General features: G+C 42.8%; 1 non-coding gene across 1 annotated transcript; it reads right to left on the bottom strand.

Annotated features, from left to right (window-relative positions):
• Window positions 1-810: 810 nt before the first annotated feature.
• Window positions 811-918, bottom strand: LOC127297753 (small nucleolar RNA Z279/snoR105/snoR108). The gene has a single exon (XR_007849443.1). It is a non-coding gene; the product is annotated as a small nucleolar RNA Z279/snoR105/snoR108 (small nucleolar RNA).
• Between the last annotated feature and the right edge of the window lie 22,323 nt (window positions 919-23,241).

Genomic DNA, 23,241 nt, shown 5'->3' with positions numbered 1-23,241 from the left:
TTTGCTACACGACAGGAGGCTTGCAGGAAGGATGTCGAGCGGGCATTTGGTGTGCTTCAAGCACAATTTGCCATTGTCCGGTACCCTGCTCTAAGCTGGTCTCACGACCAAATGTGGGAGGTGATGCAGACTTGTGTGATCATGCACAACATGATCATCGAGGATGACCGCAAGAATCATGTTAGGTCACATGTTGGTCCCTATGAGTGTCAATGCCCTCTCGCGGAGGTTGATCATGAGTTGCCTGCAGATTTTGCTGATTTTCTCGCCATGCACGCAGAGATCCGTGACAGCAATGTGCATGAGCAACTTCAAGCTGATCTCGTTGAGCATTTGTGGAGGATCAAAGGAAATACCGTGGCACCTTGATGTAGCATCTAGCCCTATTTATTATATTTGATTACTTGTTTTATTGTTTATTGTAATTTAATTTGAAAACAATCCTCGCAAACATTTTTATTCATATGCGACGTCCCCCAAACGCGGCACGAACAAAACACGTCCCCCAAACGCTCGATCCGACGCGGTTTGGGGGACGCGACTGGAGATGCTCTAAGGAACCACGAAACTATTAGCATATTTTTTTTTGGACGATACGAGACTATTAGCATAATGGCATTGCAGCTTGACGGCTTTCAAGCCTTCGAACACGTTTGTTTGTCTGGCAAAGCAGATAACAAAAGCCACAAAAAGGCTTCTACAAAAAAGGTTTGTTTTAGATGTTTAGTACCCCAAAAAAATGAGAGACAACCAAAGAGAAGCGACAAATGATAAATTAACTCCAAGAAACGAAGAGAATAAAAAAAATTCAGGATCAGATGGTAATTCACTGGGGGCCCCATTGTCGTAACAGGCTTAGTTGGGGCGGACACCCCTCTCGCAGTGAAATTTGTGAGCCGTTACCGCTCATCACATCCCTTTGCTGCCTGAAGGATCATGGCTTCTCACTTCCACCCGCCTCCTCTTGTATAGCCCTCGGAAGCTTGGCATCAGGTTTCAGCTGCCGGTGTGGGACTAAACAGCCGCTACTTCCTAAGCTGAGAGACTGGCTCTCGCTCGCGGCCCATGTAACGCTGAGTGAGCCTCATACGCATCAACCAATCAGGCCCATGGACTTCTAAAAAAGTGGGTGATTTGTGGCTGGTCATCTTTCAAAAGCTTCCGTTCTTCGTTCATGTATGGCCCGTCGAAACAATCTCTCAGGAAAGCCCAGCGTGAGCTTGATTTGCTGATGAGTGGCCCATTATCTCCGGACAGTGACCTAAAAAAATATGAATTAGCAAAGTTAGTTGAGAAGTTATTAGAACAAGAGGAGGTTAAATGGTGCCAACGATCTCGGGTTAATTGGCTCCAGAATGGTGATACGAATATTGGGGTTTTTCACTGTTTTGCTTGAACAAGGAAGAAAATGAATTATATAAAGCAATTAAAGGACCCTATAGGTAATTTTCATGAAGGTACTGATGCCTTGAATCCGATTATTCTGGATTATTTCTCGAATTTATTTACATCGGATAACCCTGTGGTCGACCCAGCTTTTCTTCAAAAGGTAATTCCGAAAGTTTCAGATGCTATGAATAATATGTTGTTGGCTCCATACTCGGCAGAGGATGTGAAGAAGACTATTTTTAGCATCGGCGATTTAAAAGCCCCAGGGCCGGATGGGCTACATGCAATTTTCTTTAAAAAATTGTGGTATCTTATTGGTAATGATATTACTGAGGCAGTTCTCAAGGCGATTAATGAAAGGAGTATACCTGCAGGATGGAATGAAACAACCATTGTAATGATTCCTAAAGTGGATAATCCGGAAGAAGTGTCACAGTTTAGACCTATTTCTTTATGCAATGTGGTTTATAAAATCATATCAAAGATGCTAGCTGCGAGACTCAAGATTATTTTACCTGATATTATCTCTCCTACCCAAAGTGCTTTTGTTCCTGGAAGATTTATCACTGATAATGTGCTGGTTGCCTATGAGTGTGTGCACAAAATTAAGAACAAGAGGAAGGGTAAGTCCGGATTGTGTGCTGTTAAGCTTGATATGCATAAAGCTTATGACAGAGTTGGGTGGGAATTTCTTAAGATGATGATGCTAAGGCTGGGTTTCAATGAACAACGGGTTGATCTAATCATGGCTTGTGTTACCTCTGTCTCCTATGTGGTCAGATATAATTCTCAGTTGACTGATGGCTTCACCCCTACCAGAGGTATAAGACAAGGGGACCCCCTGTCCCCGTATTTGTTTCTGTTGTATGCAGAAGGTTTATCTAGTTGCTTGATGCATGAAGAGGAGATTGGTAGCATTGAAGGGATCAAGGTGTGTAGAAATGCACCATCAGTATCACATCTTTTATTTGCTGATGATTCTTTAATTCTCTTGAAGGCAGATTCGAATAATGCAATCTCGTTGCAACAAGAACTTGATTCCTATTGTGCAAACTCGGGACAAATGGTCAGTGTGGCTAAATCTAGCATTTTTTTAGTCCGAATACAAGTGTGGAGGTGAAGGTTGATATGTGTACTACTCTCAATATTAATACTGAGGCTATTTCTGATAAGTATTTGGGTTTACCAGCTATTGTGGGTGCTAATAGAAGTGAATGTTTCCTTCATTTTGTTGAGAGAATTCTACAAAGGATTAAAGGATGGAAGGAGAAAATGCTTCCTATAGGAGGAAAAGAGGTTTTGATTAAGGCAGTAATCCAGAGCATTCCTGTTTACTTCCTCCTGCCTAAAAATGTTTGCAAGAAAATAACTGATATTATTGCCCAATACTGGTGGGGTGATGATGAAAAGGGGAAGAAAATGCACTGGTATGCATGGTGGAAAATGTGTTCTCCAAAGAAAGAGGGGGGTATGGGTTTCTGAGACCTTCACTCTTTTAATAAAGCAATGCTGGCGAAGCAGGTATGGAGGTTGATTGATGAACAAAATTCTTTGTGTGCACAAGTACTGAGAGCTAAATACTATCCAAGTGGGAACATCTTACAGGCTGGACCTAAATCGGGTTCTTCTTTCACATGGCAAAGTATTTGTGCAGGGATTCAAACATACAAAAGGGGATGTATCTGGAGAGTGGGAAGTGGTGAAGCTATTGATATATGGAGGGACCCCTGGATCCCAACAAGTCCCAACAGAAAGGTAATGTCGCCAAGGGACCAATGTATTCTCACAAAAGTGGCCGAGCTTATTGACCCCATCTCGGGTCAGTGGGATGTCGAGCTTGTTCAATAAAATTTCCACCAAATTGATGTCAATAGAATACTGCATATCCCTCTGAATATAGATGGGTTTGATGATTTTCTAGCTTGGCATGGGACAAGAACTGGGAGATTTTCTGTGAAATCGGCATATCATGTGGAATGGCGCCATCAGTTTAATGGTGTGACTTGTAGATCCCTTATTGCTGGTACCCCTCTTGACAGTTAAATTTGGGGCTTACTTTGGAAGTTACAGGTTCCGGCTAAAGTGAAAATCTACTGTTGGAGAATTCTACATGGGCTAATACCGCTTAAATCCATTTTATTTAAACGACATATAGGTAGTGATGGTATTTTTCCAATTTGCAAAGTGGCGGAGGAAGACGTCCTGCATATGCTATTCAATTGTCCTGAGGCGGAATTAATTTGGAGCGGCCTGGGTATTACTGATGTGATTCAAAATTCCAAGCTAAATGGATCTTCTGGGTCTGAAGTGTTGGCTTTTCTCTTAAATAAGAGTAATCAGACGGTTCCTGGTTTCGAGTCTATTCATATGAGAGAATTAGTGGCGGTATACTCTTGGTATATCTGGTGGTTGAGAAGAACAAGATCGCATGGTGAGCAAGTTCCGCCTATAATGAAATGTATTACTTCTATTCGTTCAATTACAGCAAACAATGAACGCATAAAAGTTTCAAGTGGAGCCCAAGATAGAGTGTGCTGGGTGAAGCCATGATAAGGGGTGGCCTGATCTTCTCAGTAAGCAACGGTGGTGATGATGATCACGAGGTGATAGCAGCGGAGGAACACGACGATATAGTGGATGATAACTTGTATGACGCAACGAGATCTCTCGATTGGTCCATGTCGCCAATGCAACAACTCTCAACCCTGCAAGATATTCGCAACTCCACACACTTGCGCACGTAGCCGCCGACCACGAAGCGGTAAGTTGCAACCTTCTAATTCTCAATGGAACAGCAGATCACACAAGACTTTCAGATCTACACAATATCAAGCAATATGGTGTAGGGATTCAATAGTTTTACAGAACAAACAAATAAGAACTAGGGTTTATCTTAAACGTGGTCTAAAACAACTTTGGGGGCGTCCTATGGACTTATATAGGCGTCCAGGACGACCTCAGGTCGAAAAAGTACGAAAATAACCGACCCAGAATAGATCTGGTCGAGACAGACTCGGACTCGGCCGGTCTGGAATCCGGTTGACCGGGCTGGGACCGGCCGGTCCGGTTTGGACCGGGTCTGGCGCCGGGGATGACCGGGTGGACCTCCCGGGCTTACTGGATAGTGCCCGGTTGGCACAAGCGTAGAATCCGGTTGAAACCGGATGGATCCGGCGTGGGGGCCGGTTGGACCAGCCCTGGGACCGGGCGGCCCGGCGGTGCGGCCGATTGACCGGTCCTGGCGCCGGCTGGAACATCTCCTCCTCTCGCACATGCCTCCCGCTCCTCCCTCGCGCGTCCATGGGATGTCTTCACGTCCAGCTCCATGTCCAGCTTCATGTTCATCTTCTGGTCCAGCTGCTCCTCTCCTCCTCGTGCAATGCTTGCTCCCTCCTCATACTTGATCATACATAAATAATAGGACTTAGGCAGTATAAAGCTCTCATCGATCAAGGTATCATTTAGGAACAAGTTCACCTGTTGTTTAAGTAGCTTCGCATGAGCTCGTGTCATTGGTCCAATCCTGACTTCATTGGACTTGAGCTTCACAGCAGGATCATCTTCTTGTAATGACGGAGGTAGTAGTGAGGTAGGGATGTCCTCATCATCTCCCCCCTTCAAAAGGCGTCGACCTCGACGCTCCAAGGTCTTCTCCGTCATATGGTGTCAAATCAGCAACATTGAAAGAATTACTGACACCAAACTCAGCAACTGGAAGATCTATCGAGTATGCATTATCATTGATCTTGGCAAGCACTTTGTAAGGACCAGCACCACGAGGCTTCAACTTAGACTTCCGTAGCTTCGGGAACCTATCCTTGCGAAAATGTACCCAAACCATATCACCAGGCTTGAACAACATCTCCTTACGCTTCTTGTTCATCCTTGCAGCATTGCTCTTGCCTTTCTTCTCGATCAACTCTTTAGTCTTCACATGTATCTTTCGTACAAAATCTGCCCTCTTGGATGCCTCCATATTGACTCTCTCATGTATGGGTAGAGGCAGCAAATCAAACGGAGTAATGGGTTTGAAACCATACACCACCTCAAAGGGACACAACTCTGTGGTAGAATGTACCGCCCTGTGATACGTCCCAAACGCATCTATAATTTCTTATGTTCCATGCTACTTTTATGATGATACTCACATGTTTTATACACATTATATGTCATTATTATGCATTTTCCGGCACTAACCTATTGACGAGATGCCGAAGAGCCGATTCTTTGTTTTCATTGCTTTTGGTTTCAGAAATCCTAGTAAGGAAATATTCTCGGAATTGGACGAAATCAACGCCCATGGGCCTATTTTTCCACGAAGCTTCCAGAAGACCGAGGGAGAGACGAAGTGGGGCCACGAGGCGCCGCCACAATAGGGCGGCGCGGCCCTGGTGCTGGCCGCGCAGCCCTAGCGTGTGGGTCCCTCGTGTGGCCCCCCTGACCTGCCCTTCTGCCTACTTAAAGACTCCGTCGCGAAACCCCCAGTACCGAGAGCCACGATACGGAAAACCTTCCAGAGATGCCGCCGCCGCCAATCCCATCTCGGGGGATTCAGGAGATCGCCTCCGGCACCCTGCCGGAGAGGGGAATCATCTCCCGGAGGTCTCTTCATCGCCATGATCGCCTCCGGATCGATGTGTGAGTAGTTCACCCCTGGACTATGGGTCCATAGCAGTAGCTAGATGGTCGTGTTCTCCTCATTGTGCTATCATGTTCGATCTTGTGAGCTGCCTATCATGATCAAGATCGTCTATTTGTAATCCTTCATGTTGTGTTTGTTGGGATCCGATGAATATTGAATACTATGTCAAGATGATTATCAATCTATCATATATGTTATTTATGTTCTTGCATGCTCTCCGTTGCTAGTAGAGGCTCTGGCCAAGTTGATACTTGTGACTCCAAGAGGGAGTATTTATGCTCGATAGTGGGTTCATGCCTCCATTAAATGCAGGACAGTGACAGAAAGTTCTAAGGTTGTGGATGTGCTGTTGCCACTAGGGATAAAACATCGATGCTTTGTCTAAGGATATTTGTGTTGATTACATTACGCACCATACTTAATGCAATTGTCTGTTGTTTACAACGTAATACTGGAGGGGGTTCGGATGATAACCTGAAGGTGGACTTTTTATGCATAGATGCATGCTGGATGGCGGTCTATGTACTTTGTCGTAATGCCCTGATTAAATCTCATAGTACTCATCATGATATATGTATGTGCATTGTTATGCCTTCTTTATTTGTCAATTGCCCAACTCTAATTTGTTCACCCAACATCTGTTATCTTATGGGAGAGACACCACTAGTGAATTGTGGACCCCGGTCCTATTCTTTACATCTGAAATACAATCTACTGCAATTGTTCTTTACTGTTCTTCGCAAACAAACATCATCATCCACACTATACATCTAATCCTTTGTTTACAGCAAGCCGGTGAGATTGACAATCTCGCTGTTACGTTGGGGCAAAGTTCTGTGATTGTGTTGTGCAGGTTCCACGTTGGCGCCGGAATCCCTGGTGTTGCGCCGCACTACACTCCTCCGCCATCAACCTTCAACGTGCTTCTTGACTCCTACTGGTTCGATTAAACCTTGGTTTCTTACTGAGGGAAACTTGCTACTGTGCGCATCACACCTTCCTCTTGGGGTTCCCAACGGACGTGTCAACTACACGCATCACCCTGTTATAAGCAAACTCCACATGCGGCAAACACTCTTCCCACTCCTTCAGGTTCTTCTTGATCATGGATCTCAACAGTTGTGACAATGTTCTGTTCACCACTTCAGTTTGACCATCAGTTTGAGGATGACAAGTAGTGCTGAAAAGCAGCTTCGTCCCCAGCTTTTTCCACAGCGTCTTCCAGAAGTAGCTCATAAACTTCACGTCACGATCAGAAACAATAGTCTCTGGGACTCCATGTAGACGTACAATCTACCTGAAAAACAGGTTAGCAATATGCGACACATCGTAGCTTTTGTGGCAGGCAATAAAGTGTGACATCTTGGAAAATCTATCCACTACCACAAATATAGAATCACTGCCTCTCTTAGTACGCGGCAAACCCAACACAAAATCCATACTAATATCCTCCCAAGGTGTAGTAGGTGCTGGTAAAGGAGTATACAAACCGTGAGACTTCAGCTTGGACTTGGACTTGTTGCAAGTAATGCACTTTTTCACATACCTGTCCACGTCCCGCCTCATTTTTGGCAAATAAAAGTGGTCAGCTAGCATGAGTAGCGTCTTCTCATGCCCAAAGTGACCCATCAAACCTCTAGCATGTGATTCCTGCAATAAGAGCAAACGCATAGACGATTCTGGAACGCATAGTTTGTTAGCTCTAAACAAGAACCCATCATGTATGTGATATTTTCCCATGCTGTACCAAGAGCACATAAGCGATATGGTTCAGCAAAATCATGATCAGTGGCATACAAATCACATAGTATCTCTAAACCAGGAATTTTAACATCAAGTTGAGTTAATAGCATATTCTTCCTAGATAAAGCATCAACAACAATATTATCTTTTCCCTTCTTATGCTTAATAATGTATGGAAAAGACTCAATGAACTCAACCCACTTAGCTAGACGCTTATGCAAAGTAGATTGGGCTTTCAGATATTTTAAAGCTTCATGATCAGAATGTATGATAAATTCTTTTGGCCACAAATAATGTTGCCAAACCTCAAGAACTCTAATTAAAGCATACAATTCTTTATCATATATAGGATAGTTGAACTTAGCACCAGAAAGTTTCTCAGAAAAATATGCAATTGGGCAACCCTCTTGCATCAACACACCACCAATTCCAATACCACTAGCATCACATTCAATCTCAAATTACTTATTGAAATCAGGAAGTGCAAGTAACGGTGCAGAAGTTAACAATCTCTTAAGTTCATCAAAAGCATGATCTTGGGCTGCGCCCCACTCAAAAACAACACCCTTTTTAGTCAAATCATTCAAATGTGCAGCAATAGTACTAAAGTTGGGCACAAATCTTCTATAAAACCCAACTAGACCATGGAAACTTCTTACTTGACTCACATTCATGGGAGTAGGCCAATTTTGAATAGCTTCAATTTTAGACACATCTACTTCTACTCCATGCTTAGAGACAACATAACCAAGAAATATGACCTTATCTTTGCAAAATGTACACTTCTCAAGATTACCATAGAGTTTATTATCACGCAACACTTGCAAAACATGTCGAATATGTATAGTATGATCAGATTCATTGCAACTGTAGATTAATATATCATCAAAGTACACAACCACAAACTTGCCAATAAATTCACGCAAAACATGGTTTATCAGTCTCATGAAAGTGCTAGGTGCATTAGTCAAACCAAAAGGCATTACTAACCACTCATATAAACCAAATTTTGTTTTAAAGGCAGTTTTCCATTCATCCCCTTCTTTCATCCTAATTTGATGATAACCACTACGCAAATCAATTTTAGAGAACACAGCAGCACCACTCAATTCATCTAGCATATCCTCTAAACGGGGAATAGGATGACGATATCGAATGGTAATGTTGTTTATAGCTCTACAATCTACGCACATACGCCATGTACCATCTTTCTTAGGAACTAGAATAACAGGAACAACACAAGGACTAAGGCTTATGCGGATATAACCTTTGTCGAGTAGCGCCCGTACTTGCCTCTGTATCTCCTTTGTTTCTTCGGGGTTCGTTCTATATGGCGCCCTATTGGGCAGCGAAACTCCGGGAATCAAGTCAATTTGATGCTCAATACCTCACAATGGTGGTAGTCCCGCGGGTACCTCCTCCGGAAACACATCGTCAAATTCCTGCAAAACATTAGAAACACCAAGAGGAAGAGGGGTCTTGTCATTAGAAACCAAAACCGTACCCCTGTACAAAAGCACAAGAGGCATGGCCGTAGGATCCTCACTAAATTCTCTCATGTCTTCTTTGGTGGCTAATGAAACTAAGGAATTCACTCGCTCACTTTTCGTTATATCACTCATAATATTACAATTCTCTCGCCTATCTAAAGGTGCATCCTCCAAGTTTACTTCAATCTTCAGACGAGACTCATTGACAATTTGTTGTGGTGACATAGGCTGTAAATTAATTTTCTTGCCCTTGTACTCCAAGTGATATGTATTGGCACGGCCATTGTGTTGTACAGAACGGTCATAGAACCAAGGCCGACCCAATAGTAGGTGACACACCGTCATAGGAACCACATCAAAGTCAATGCAATCTTTATACGGTCCAATCTCAAACTCAACACGCACCATGTGGTTTACCTTCATCTCACCATTGTCACTCAACCACTGAATATAGTATGGATGCGGATGCGGTAGGTACTTCAACTTCAGCTTGGTGCACAACTCCTTGCTTGCTAAATTGCAGCAACTCCCGCCATCAATAATAACCTTGCAAGCCTTGTCAGGACCAACTAAAGTCTTTGTTTGGAACAAATTGCAGCGCTGAGTAGATGCACTAGGCAACACATTAAGAGCACGCTGCGACACAACAATGGTGCGAGCATCAAACGGATATGCATCTTCACCATCAGTGTCATAGTCATCATCTTCTGGAGCATTAGGATCAACATCATCTCCATTCTCATACTCATTGTCCTCATTGATAATCATGACTTTGCGGTTAGGACAATCTCTCTTGAAGTGACCCTTGCCACCACATGTATGACAAAGCATATCACGGTTGCGCGTTGTAGACATGCTAGAACCACTCGTACTTGCAGCAGATTCCGACTTCTTTGCGTTAGACACATTGGAGACCGGCTTGCTAGATGGAGTAGAGTAAGGGCCGGAGCGCGTCGATGGCGCCGGCGCCGTAGGTGGGGGCGCGCGAGGCATGAAGCGCCCAGCTCCCGTAGCACGACCTTTAACCTTTGCTTCTTCAGCCATCTGTGATTCAGCTTCTCTTGCATGATGTAGCAATTGATTCATATTGGTGTAACTGTAGTGACGAACAATGCCTTTGATATCATACTTCAATCCATTGAAAAAACGCTGCATTGAGACTCACGGACACGGCCACGCTGCATAAGCAACTCCATATCCATGTAGTATTCATCCACAGTCTTCACACCTTGCCTCAATAGGGTCAACTTATCATATATTGTACGCAAATAATTAGTGGGCACAAAACGAGAATTCATCACCTCCTTCATAGCACGCCATGTGATAATAGGAAGCTCACCATCCTCTTGTCGATTACGAACAAGTGCATCCCACCAACGCAATGCATATCCATCAAATTCGGAAGAAGCAAGTTTGATCTTCCTATCTTCAGTGTAGTTCGGATGTAAGCTCCATAACTTCTCAATTTTAAGCTCCCAAGTGAGGTATTCTTCAACATCAGCTCCTCCTTCAAACTTGGGTATAGAGAACTTAGGCTTACCCAATCCATCTTCCTCATCTTGTCCACGACCATTGCGGCCAAGTGGATCCTAACCACGAGGACGGTCACCACGACCAGGTGCGTCATCAGCGTCTTCAGCTTGTTGTCGCTGTTGATTTGTAAGATTCTCAACAGACATTGTTAAAGTTCGAAGAGTGCGCTGGATATCCATCATTTGATCTTGCATGGTAGTGACAGTCTCATTAGAAGTATTCAGCTTCTGGGAGATCTCTTCGACCTTGCCCTTAAGCTCATCATCCTGAGTGCGGAATTCACGTCGCATCTCATTACGAAGAGCTTCAAACTCTCTCCATGTGATGATATCTGCGGAATCCTTGTTTTCCTGGTTAACAAGCTTATGATCACTAGCAGACATGATTAGTAGGTTAGTGCACTAAAGCAAAAATATATGCTCACAACTCACTCAAAACTGATAAGAAAAGGAGATCTTACCGTTCCAAAGTAAATTAGTGTTGCTTACCACTTGTAGTAACAACTAGTGCACATATGTAGCGAAGCAAATATCAAGGGTATAAGAACAATCACACGACAAAGCAGGGTATATGTGGGGCTGTAGGTAGGCTACCTATGCACCAATAACAAGCTCTAGCGCTGACCGTAGACAACCAAAGATACTCACACAAGGCGATAAATGTGGCAATGCAACTATATGGAGGATAGGTTGCAATGCACTCGAGAGACGCTAGCAAAGCTCAACGGGACAGGCACAAGATTGCTCAACTATGATGTCTACGCCCCCTCCTTTTCCTGTAGACAGTGTTGGGCCTCCAAGAGCAGAGGTTTGTAGAACAGCAGCAAGTTTTCTCTTAAGTGGATCACCCAAGGTTTATCGAACTCAGGGAGGAAGAGGTCAAAGATATCCCTCTCATGCAACCCTGCAACCACAAAGCAAGAAGTCTCTTGTGTCCCCAACACACCTAATAGGTGTACTAGTTCGGCGAAGAGATAGTGAAATACAGGTGGTATGAATAAGCAGTAGCAACGGCACCAGAAAAGTGCTTTGCCCAGAACAGTAAACAATCAGTAGTAACGCAGCAGTAGTAACGCAGTAAAACAGTAAACAAGCAGCAATAGCAGTATTTAGGAACAAGGCCTAGGGATCAGACTTTCACTAGTGGACACTCTCAACATTGATCACATAACAGAATAGATAAATGCATACTCTACACTCTTGTTGGATGATGAACACATTGCGTAGGATTACACGAACCCTCAATGCCGGAGTTAACAAGCTCCACAATTCAATGTTCATATTTAAATAACCTTAGAGTGCATGAAAGATCAATTCGACTAAACCAAGTACTAACATAGTATGCACACTGTCACCTTCACACTATGTAGGAGGAATAGATCACATCAATACCATCATAGCAATAGTTAACTTCATAATCTACAAGAGATCATAATCATAGCATACGTCAAGTACTAACACGGATGCAGACACTGTCACCATTACACCGTGCAGGAGGAATAAAACTACTTTAATAACATTGCTAGAGTAGCACATAGATAAATTGTGATACAAAACACATTGCAATCATAAAGGGATATAAATAAGCACTTCACTATGCCATTCATAACAGTGAATAAGTATTCTGTGAAATATAGCCTAAGAGACCCACACGGTGCACACACTGTCACCTTTACACACGTGGGACAAGGAGTCTCCGGAGATCACATAAGTAAAACTCACTTGACTAGCATAATGACATCTAGATTACAAGCATCATCATATGAATCTCAATCATGTAAGGCAGCTCATGAGATTATTGTATTGAAGTACATAGGAGAGAGATGAACCACATAGCTACCGGTACAGCCCCGAGCCTTGATGGAGAACTACTCCCTCCTCATGGGAGCAGCAGCGGTGATGAAGATGGCGGTGGAGATGGCAGCGGTGTCGATGGAGAAGCCTTCCGGGGGCACTTCCCCGTCCCGGCGGCGTGCCGGAATAGAGACTCCTGTCCCCCAGATCTTGGCTTCGCGATGGCGGCGGCTCTGGAAGGTTTTCTCTGGTTTCGTCGAACTGGTCGATGTTTTTAGGTCAGGGACGAATATATAGGCGGAGAGGCGGCGCAAGGAGGCGGCTGGGGCCCCCACACCATAGGCTGGCACGGCCAGGGGGCCACCCGCGCTGCTTATGGTGTGGGCCCCCTGCTGCCCGCCTCCAACTCTCCTTCGGTGTTCCGGAAGCTTCCGGGAATTCTAAGACTTTCGGTGTTGATTTCGTCCGATTCCGAAAATATTTCCTTACTAGGATTTCTAAAACCAAAAACAGCAGAACAAGAATCGGCCTTTCGGCATCTCGTCAATAGGTTAGTTCCGGAAAACGCATAAATATGACATAAAATGTGAACAAAACATGTCGGTATTGTCATAAAACAAGCATGGAACATCAGAAATTATAGATACGTTGGAGACGTATCAGCATCCCCAAGCTTAGTTCCTACTCGTCCTCGAGTAGGTAAATGATAAAAGATAATTTCTGAGGTGACATGCTACCAACATAATCTTAATCATACTATTGTAAAGCATATGAGATGAATGCAGCGATTAGAAACAACGTAAATGCAATGAGTAAACAATTGAATCATATAGCAAAGACTTTTCATGAATAGTACTTTCAAGACAAGCATCAATAAGTCTTGCATAAGAGTTACTCATAAAGCAAGAAATTCTTAGTAAAAGGTATTGAAGCAACACAATGGAAGATTAAGTTTCAGCGGTTGCTTTCAACTTGTAACATGTATATCTTATGGATAGTTGTCAATGCAAAGCAATATAACAAGTGCAATAAGCAAGTATGTAAGAATCAATGCACAGTTAACACAAGTGTTTGCTTCTAAGATAGAGAGAAATGGGTAAACTGACTCAACATAAAAGTAAAAGAAAAGACCCTTCGCAGAGGGAAGCATTGATTGCTATATTTGTGCTAGAGCTTTGGTTTTGAAAGCAAGAAACAATTTTGTCAACGGTAGTAATAAAGCATATGTATCATGTAAATTATATCCTACAAGTTGCAAGTCTCATGCATAGTATACTAATAGTGCCCGCACCTTGTCCTAATTAGCTTGGATTACCGGGATTATCGCAATGCACATGTTTTAACCAAGTGTCACAAAGGGGTACCTCTATGCCGCCTGTACAAAGGTCTAAGGAGAAAGCTCGCATTGGATTTCTCGCTATTGATTATTCTCAACTTAGACATCCATACCGGGACAACATAGACAACAGATAATGGACTCCTCTTTTATGCATAAGCATGTAGCAACAATTAATTTTCTCATATGAGATTGAGGATATATGTCCAAAACTGAAACTTTCACCATGGATCATGGCTTTAGTTAGCGGCCCAATGTTCTTCTCTAACAATATGCACGCTCTAACCATAAGGTGGTAAATCGCCCTTACTTCAGACAAGACGAACATGCATAGCAACTCACATGATATTCAACAAAGGGTAGTTGATGGCGTCCCCAGGAACATGGTTATCGCACAACAAGCAACTTATAAGAAATAAAATGCATAAGTACATATTCAATACCACAATAGTTTTTAAGCTATTTGTCCCATGAGCTATATATTGTAAGGTGAATGATGGAATTTTAAAGGTAGCACTCAAGCAATTTACTTTGGAATGGCGGAGAAATACCATGTAGTAGGTAGGTATGGTGGACACAAATGGCATAGTGGTTGGCTCAAGGATTTTGGATGCATGAGAAGTATTCCCTCTCGATACAAGGTTTAGGCTAGCAAGGTTATTTGAAACAAACACAAGGATGAACGGCGCAGCAAAACTCACATAAAAGACATATTGTAAACATTATAACACTCTACACCGTCTTCCTTGTTGTTCAAACTCAATACTAGAAATTATCTAGACCTTAGAGAAACCAAATATGCAAACCAAATTTTAGCATGCTCTATGTATTTCTTCATTAATGGGTGCAAAGTATATGATGCAAGAGCTTAAACATGAGCACAACAATTGCCAAGTATCACATTATCCAAGACATTATAGCAATTACTACATGTATCATTTTCCAATTCCAACCATATAACAATTAACGAAACAGTTTCAACCTTCGCCATGAACATTAAAAGCTAAGAACACATGTGTTCATATGCAACAGCGGAGCGTGTCTCTCTCCCACACAAGCATGATGTAATCCAATTTATTCAAACACAAACAAAAATAAAAGCATACAGACGCTCCAAGTAAAGCACATAAGATGTGACCGAATAAAAATATAGTTTCAGGGGAGGAACCTGATAATGTTGTCGATGAAGAAGGGGATGCCTTGGGCATCCCCAAGCTTAGACGCTTGAGTCTTCTTGAAATATGCAGGGATGAACCACCGGGGCATCCCCAAGCTTAGACTCTTCACTCTTCTTGATCATAGGATATCATCCTCCTCTCTTGACCCTTGAAAACTTCCTCCACACCAAACTCGAATCAAACTCATTAGAGGGTTAGTGCATAATCAAAAACTCACATGTTCAGAGGTGACACAATCATTCTTAACACTTCTGGACATTGCCCAAAGCTACTGGAAGTTAATGGAACAAAGAAATCCACCCAACACAGCGAAAGAAGCAATGCGAAATAAAAGGCAGAATCTGTCAAAACAGAACAGTCCGTAAAGACGAATTTTAAAATGGCACCAGACTTGCTCAGATGAAAATGTTCAAATTGAATGAAAGTTGCGTACATATCTGAGGATCACTCACGTAAATTGGCTTAATTTTCTGAGTTACCTACAGAGAATTTAGCCCTGATTCGTGACAGCAAAGAAATCTGTTTCTGCGCAGTAATCCAAATCTAGTATGAACTTTTCTATCAACGACTTTACTTGGCACAACAAAACACAAAACTAAGATAAGGAGAGGTTGCTACAGTAGTAAACAACTTCCAAGACACAAATATAAAACAAAGTACTGTAGCAAAATAACACATGGGTTATCTCCCAAGAAGTTCTTTCTTTATAGCCATTAAGATGGGCTCAGCAGTTTTAATGATGCACTCGCAAGAAATAGTAGTTGAAGCAAAAGAGAGCATCAAGAGGCAAATTCAAAACACATTTAAGTCTTATGCTTCCTATGCAAAGGAATCTTGTAAATAAACAAATATTCAAGAAGCATAATGCAACAAGCATAGAAAAACTAGACAAGCTCAACTTCAAGATTTTAAGCATATAGAGAGGTGTTTTAGTAACATGAAAATTTCTACAACCATATTTTCCTCTCTCATAATAACTTTCAGTAGTATCATGAGCAAACTCAACAATATAACTATCACATAAAGCATTCTTATCATGAGTCTCATGCATAAAATTATTACTCTCCACATAGGCATAATCAATTTTATTAGTTGTAGTGGGAGCAAATTCAACAAAGTAGCTATCATTGTTATTCTCATCATCAAATATAGGAGGCATAGTATCATCAAAGTAAATTTTCTCCTCAATGCTTGGGGGACTAAAAAGATCATGCTCATCAAAACCAGCTTCCCCAAGCTTAGAATTTTCCATAGCATTAGCAACAATAGTGTTCAAAGCATTCATAGTAATAACATTCCCATTAGCATGCATATAAAGTTCCATGGGTTTTTTAATTCTCTCTTAAAACACATCATGTCCTAATTCAAGATAAAGTTCATAAAGATCTCTCATATTTTTGTTGTTTTCCATTATGCCTAACTAGTGTAAAACAAGAAACAAAAAGTTGCAATTGCAGGATCTAAAGGAAATAGCTTCGAGTACTTACAACGGCGGAAAATAGCTTAGTAGCCGAGATCCGGAGTGTGAGTACCTTTTACCTTTCCTCCCACTGCACAACGGCGCCAGAAAATAGCTTGATGTCTACGCCCCCTCCTTTTCCTGTAGACAGTGTTGGGCCTCCAAGAGCAGAGGTTTGTAGAACAGCAGCAAGTTTTCCCTTAAGTGGATCACCCAAGGTTTATCGAACTCAGGGAGGAAGAGGTCAAAGATATCCCTCTCATGCAACCCTGCAACCACAAAGCAAGAAGTCTCTTGTGTCCCCAACACACCTAATAGGTGTACTAGTTCGGCGAAGAGATAGTGAAATACAGGTGGTATGAATAAGCAGTAGCAACGGCACCAGAAAAGTGCTTTGCCCAGAACAGTAAACAAGCAGTAGTAACGCAGCAGTAGTAACGCAGTAAAACAGTAAACACGCAGCAATAGCAGTATTTAGGAACAAGGCCTAGGGATCAGACTTTCACTAGTGGACACTCTCAACATTGATCACATAACAGAATAGATAAATGCATACTCTACACTCTTGTTGGATGATGAACACATTGCGTAGGATTACACGAACCCTCAATGCCGGAGTTAACAAGCTCCACAATTCAATGTTCATATTTAAATAACCTTAGAGTGCATGAAAGATCAATTCGACTAAACCAAGTACTAACATAGTATGCACACTGTCACCTTCACACTATGTAGGAGGAATAGATCACATCAATACCATCATAGCAATAGTTAACTTCATAATCTACAAGAGATCATAATCATAGCATACGCCAAGTACTAACACGGATGCACACACTGTCACCATTACACCGTGCAGGAGGAATAAAACTACTTTAATAACATTGCTAGAGTAGCACATAGATAAATTGTGATACAAAACACATTGCAATCATAAAGGGATATAAATAAGCACTTCACTATGCCATTCATAACAGTGAATAAGTATTCTGTGAAATATAGCCTAAGAGACCCACACGGTGCACACACTGTCACCTTTACACACGTGGGACAAGGAGTCTCCGGAGATCACATAAGTAAAACTCACTTGACTAGCATAATGACATATAGATTACAAGCATCATCATATGAATCTCAATCATGTAAGGCAGCTCATGAGATTATTGTATTGAAGTACATAGGAGAGAGATGAACCACATAGCTACCGGTACAGCCCCGAGCCTCGTTGGAGAACTACTCCCTCCTCATGGGAGCAGCAGCGGTGATGAAGATGGCGGTGGAGATGGCAGCGGTGTCGATGGAGAAGCCTTCTGGGGGCACTTCCCCGTCCCGGCGGCGTGCCGGAACAGAGACTCCTGTCCCCCAGATCTTGGCTTCGCGATGGCGGCGGCTCTGGAAGGTTTTCTCTGGTTTCGTCGAACTGGTCGATGTTTTTAGGTCAGGGACGAATATATAGGCGGAGAGGTGGCGCAAGGAGGTGGCTGGGGACCCCACACCATAGGCTGGCACGGCCAGGGGGCCACCCGCGCCGCCTTATGGTGTGGGCCCCCTGCTGCCCACCTCCGACTCTCCTTCGGTGTTCCGGAAGCTTCCGGGAATTCTAAGACTTTCGGTGTTGATTTCGTCCGATTCCGAAAATATTTCCTTACTAGGATTTCTGAAACCAAAAACAGCAGAAAACAACAACTGGCCTTTCGGCATCTCGTCAATAGGTTAGTTCCGGAAAACGCATAAATATGACATAAAATGTGAACAAAACATGTCGGTATTGTCATAAAACAAGCATGGAACATCAGAAATTATAGATACGTTGGAGACGTATCAAACTACAGGTGCAGTAAAGAGAACTTAGGCCTTCACTTGAGTTAACTAACACTTCACTTTTTGTATTTTTTTTTGTAACGCGGCTATGTAGCTCTTTTTGCTTCTTTTCTATTTTCCCTTTTTTTTATATGACACAACTCCTCGATAACACGGCCAACAAAATATGCAAAGCACCAAAACCCTAATGAGCAGCCTGTCGAGCGGTAAAACTAGTCTCTTCTGGGGAAGTTCCTAGTCACTTATATCGATAGGTTGTGTCTATGGTTGGGAACAAGCACACTGTACGCTATGTGGACTCGGAGTAACAAAAACTGACACAATATGATAAAACTAGATGATAGCGGAGACTCAAACCCTAACAATACTAGATGGAAGAAAAAGAGACGTAAAAACAACCACGAAGAGCAACTAAAACTTGAAATTAGTGCAAACTAAAGCTATGGCAAACCCTAACCCTAATTTTTTTTGGCTTTTTCTGGATGGGAAACACTCACAACTCAACTATGGGGTGGATTGTGGATGGCTTACCGAGGGAACCCGAGAATCTGATACCAAGATGATAAGGGGTGGCCCGATCTTCTCACTAAGCAACGGTGGTGATGATGATCACGGGGTGATAGCAGCGGAGGAACACGACGATGTAGTGGATGATTACTTGTATGACGCAAGGAGATCTCTCGATTGGTCCATGTCGCAAATGCAACATCTCTCAACCCTGCAAGATATTCACAACTTCACACACTTGCGCACGTAGCCGCCGACCACGAAGCGGTAATTTGCAACCTTCTAATTCCCAATGGAACAGCAGATCACACAAGACTTTTAGATCTACACAATATCAAGCAATATGGTGTAGGGTGATGACCCACAAGTATAGGGGATCGCAACAGTCTTCGCGGGAAGTAAAACCCAATTTATTGATTCGACACAAGGGGAGACAAAGAATACTTGAAAGCCTTAACAGCGGAGTTGTCAATTCAGCTGCACCTGGAAACAGACTTGCTCGCAAGAGTTTATCAGTAGTAACAATTTTATAGCAGTAGCAGTAGTGAAATAATAGCAGCAGAGTAACAAAGATAGCAGTAGTGATTATAGTAAACAACAGGATTAAAATACTGTAGGCACAGGGATGGATGAACGGGCGTTGCATGGATGAGAGAAACTCATGTAACAATCAAAGTAGGGCATTTGCAGATAATAATAAAACGGTATCCAAGTACTAATCAATCAATAGGCATGTGTTCCATATATAGTCGTACGTGCTCGCAATGAGAAACTTGCACAACATCTTTTGTCCTACCAGCCGGTGGCAGCCGGGCCTCTAGGGAATCTACTGGATATTAAGGTACTCCTTTTAATAGAGTATCAGAGCAAAGCATTAACACTCCGTGAACACATGTGATCCTCACATCACCGCCTTCCCCTCCGGTTGTCCCAATTTCTGTCACTTTGGGGCCTCAGGTTCCGGACAGCGACATGTGTATACAACTTGCAGGTAAGATCATAAACAACGAATATCTTCATGAATCAATGACATGTTCAGATCTGAGATCATGGCACTCGGGCCCTAGTGACAAGCATTAAGCATAACAAGTTGCAACAATATCATAAAAGTAACATCTACGGATACTAGGCACCATGCCCTAACAATCTTATGACTATTACATGACCAATCTCATCCAATCCCTACCATCCCCTTCAGCCTACAGCGGGGGAATTACTCACACATGGATGGGGGAAACATGGCTGGTCGATGGAGAGGCGTCGGTGGTGATGATGGCGATGATCTCATCCAATTCCCTGTCTCGGCGAGGTGCCAGAACGGAGTTTCTGGTCCCGAGACGGAGTTTCACGACGGTGGCGGCGTACTGGATGGTTTCTGGCGACTTCGACTATCCCCCCGTACGTTTTTAGGTCGAAGGCAATAAGTAGTCCGAAGGAGGGCGTCGGGGGCCAGCCGAGGCCGCCACCCACTAGGGCCGCACGCCCCCTCCTGGGTCGCGCCGGCCTAGCGTGTGGGGCCCTCGGGCCCTGATACGTCTCCAACGTATCGATAATTTCTTATGTTCCATGCCACATTATTGATGTTATCTACATGTTTTATGCACACTTTATGTCATATTCGTGCATTTTCTGGAACTAACCTATTAACAAGATGTCGAAGTGCTAGTTGCTGTTTTCTGCTGTTTTTGGTTTCAGAAATCCTAGTAACGAAATATTCTCGGAATTGGACGAAATCAACGCCCAGGGTCCTATTTTGCCACGAAGCTTCCAGAAGACCGAAGAGGAGACGAAGTGGGGCCACGAGGTGGCCAAACCTAGGGCGGCGCGGCCTGGCCCCTGGCCGCACGACCCTATGGTGTGGGGCCCTCGTGCCCCCTCCTGACTTGCCCTTCCGCCTACTTAAAGCCTCCGTCGCGAAACCCCCAGTACCGAGAGTCACGATATGGAAAACCTTACTGAGACGCCGCCGCCGCCAATCCCATCTCGGGGGATTCAGGAGATCGCCTCCGGCACCCTGCCGGAGAGGGGATTCATCTCCCGGAGGACTCTACGCCGCCATGGTTGCCTCCGGAGTGATGTGTGAGTAGTCTACCCCTGGACTATGGGTCCATAGCAGTAGCTAGATGGTTGTCTTCTCCCCATTGTTCTTCATTGTCAGATCTTGTGAGCTGCCTAACATGATCAAGATCATCTATCTGTAATTCTATATGTTGCGTTTGTTGGGATCCGATGAATAGAGAATACTTGTTATGTTGATTATCAAAGTTATGTCTATGTGTTGTTTATGATCTTGCATGCTCTCCGTTATTAGTAGATGCTCTGGCCAAGTTGATGCTAGTAACTCCAAGAGGGAGTATTTATGCTCGATAGTGGGTTCATGTCTCCGTGAATCTGGAGGAGTGACAAGAACCACTAAGGTTACGGATGTGCTGTTGCCACTAGGGATAAAACATTAGTGCTATGTTCGAGGATATAGTCACTGATTACATTACGCGCAATACTTAATGCAATTGTCTGTTGTTAGCAACTTAATACTGGAGGGGGTTCGGATGATAACCTGAAGGTGGACTTTTTAGGCATAGATGCATGCTGGATAGCGGTCTATGTACTTTGTCGTAATGCCCAATTAAATCTCACAATACTCATCATAATATGTATGTGCATGGTCATGCCCTCTCTATTTGTCAATTGCCCAACTGTAATTTGTTCACCCAACATGCTGTTTATCTTATGGGAGAGACACCTCTAGTGAACTGTGGACCCCGGTCCAATTCTCTTTACTGAAATACAATCTACTGCAATACTGTTCTACTGTTTTCTGCAAACAATCATCATCCACACTATACATCTAATCCTTTGTTACAGCAAGCCGGTGAGATTGACAACCTCACTGTTTCGTTGGGGCAAAGTACTTTGGTTGTGTTGTGCAGGTTCCACGTTGGCGCCGGAATCTCTGGTGTTGCGCCGCACTACATCCCGCCGCCATCAACCTTCAACGTGCTTCTTGGCTCCTACTGGTTCGATAAACCTTGGTTTCATACTGAGGGAAAACTTGCCGCTGTACGCATCACACCTTCCTCTTGGGGTTCCCAACGGACGCGTGTTGTACGCGTATCAAGCTCTTTTTCTGGCGCCGTTGCCGGGGAGATCAAGACACGCTGCAAGGGGAGTCTCCACTTCCCAATCTCTTTACTTTGTTTTTGTCTTGCTTAGTTTTATTTACTACTTTGTTTGCTGCACAAAATCAAAATACAAAAAAAATAGTTTCTAGTTTTACTTTATTTGTTATCTTGTTTGCTATATCAAAAACACAAAAAATTAGTTACTTGTTTTACTTTACTTAATATCATGCATGTTTTTATTTCACTAGTTAAGCATAATGGAAAACAACAAAAATATGAGAGATCTTTATGAACTTTATCTTGAATTAGGACATGATGTGTTTGAAGAGAGAATTAAAAAACCCATGGAACTTTATATGCATGCTAATGGGAATGTTATTACTATGAATGCTTTGAACACCATTGTTGCTAATGCTATGGAAAATTCTAAGCTTGGGGAGGCTGGCTCTGATGAGCATGATCTTTTTAGTCCCCCAAGCACTGAGGAGAAAATTTTCTTTTATGATTACAATATGCCTCCTATATATGATGATAGCCACTTTGTTGAATTTGCTCCCACTACAACTAATAAAACTGACTATGCTTATGTGGAGAGTAATAATTTTATGCATGAGACCCATGATAAGAATGCTTTATGTGATAGTTACATTGTTGAGTTTGCTCATGATGCTACTGAAAAATTATTATGAGAGAGGAAAATATGGTTGTAGAAATTTTCATGTTACTAAAACACCTCTCTATGTGCTGAAATTCTTGAAGCTACACTTGTTTTATCTTCCTGTGCTTGTTACTTTGCTCTTCATGAACTTGTTTATTTACAAGATTCCTATGCATAGGAAGCATTTTAGACTTAAATGTGTTTTGAATTTGCCTCTTGATGCTCTCTTTTGCTTCAAATACTATTTCTTGCGAGTGCATCATTAAAACTGCTGAGCCCATCTTAATGGCTATAAAGAAAGAACTTCTTGGGAGATAACCCATGTTTTTACCTACAGTACTTTGTTTTTATTTTGTATCTTGGAAGTTGTTTACTACTGTAGCAACCTCTCCTTATCTTAGTTTTGTGTTTTGTTGTGCCAAGTAAAGTCTTTGATAGTAAAGTTCATACTAGATTTGGATTACTGCGCAGAAACAGATTTCTTTGCTGTCACGAATCTGGGCAAAATTCTCTGTAGGTAACTCAGAAAATTATGCCAATTTACGTGAGTGATCCTCAGATATGTATGCA

This window comes from Lolium perenne, chromosome 4 (genome assembly GCF_019359855.2).
Source record: "Lolium perenne isolate Kyuss_39 chromosome 4, Kyuss_2.0, whole genome shotgun sequence".
NCBI lineage: Eukaryota > Viridiplantae > Streptophyta > Magnoliopsida > Poales > Poaceae > Lolium > Lolium perenne.
Note: the sequence above shows the minus strand (reverse complement) of the source record. Positions and strands in the feature narration are given on the sequence as shown.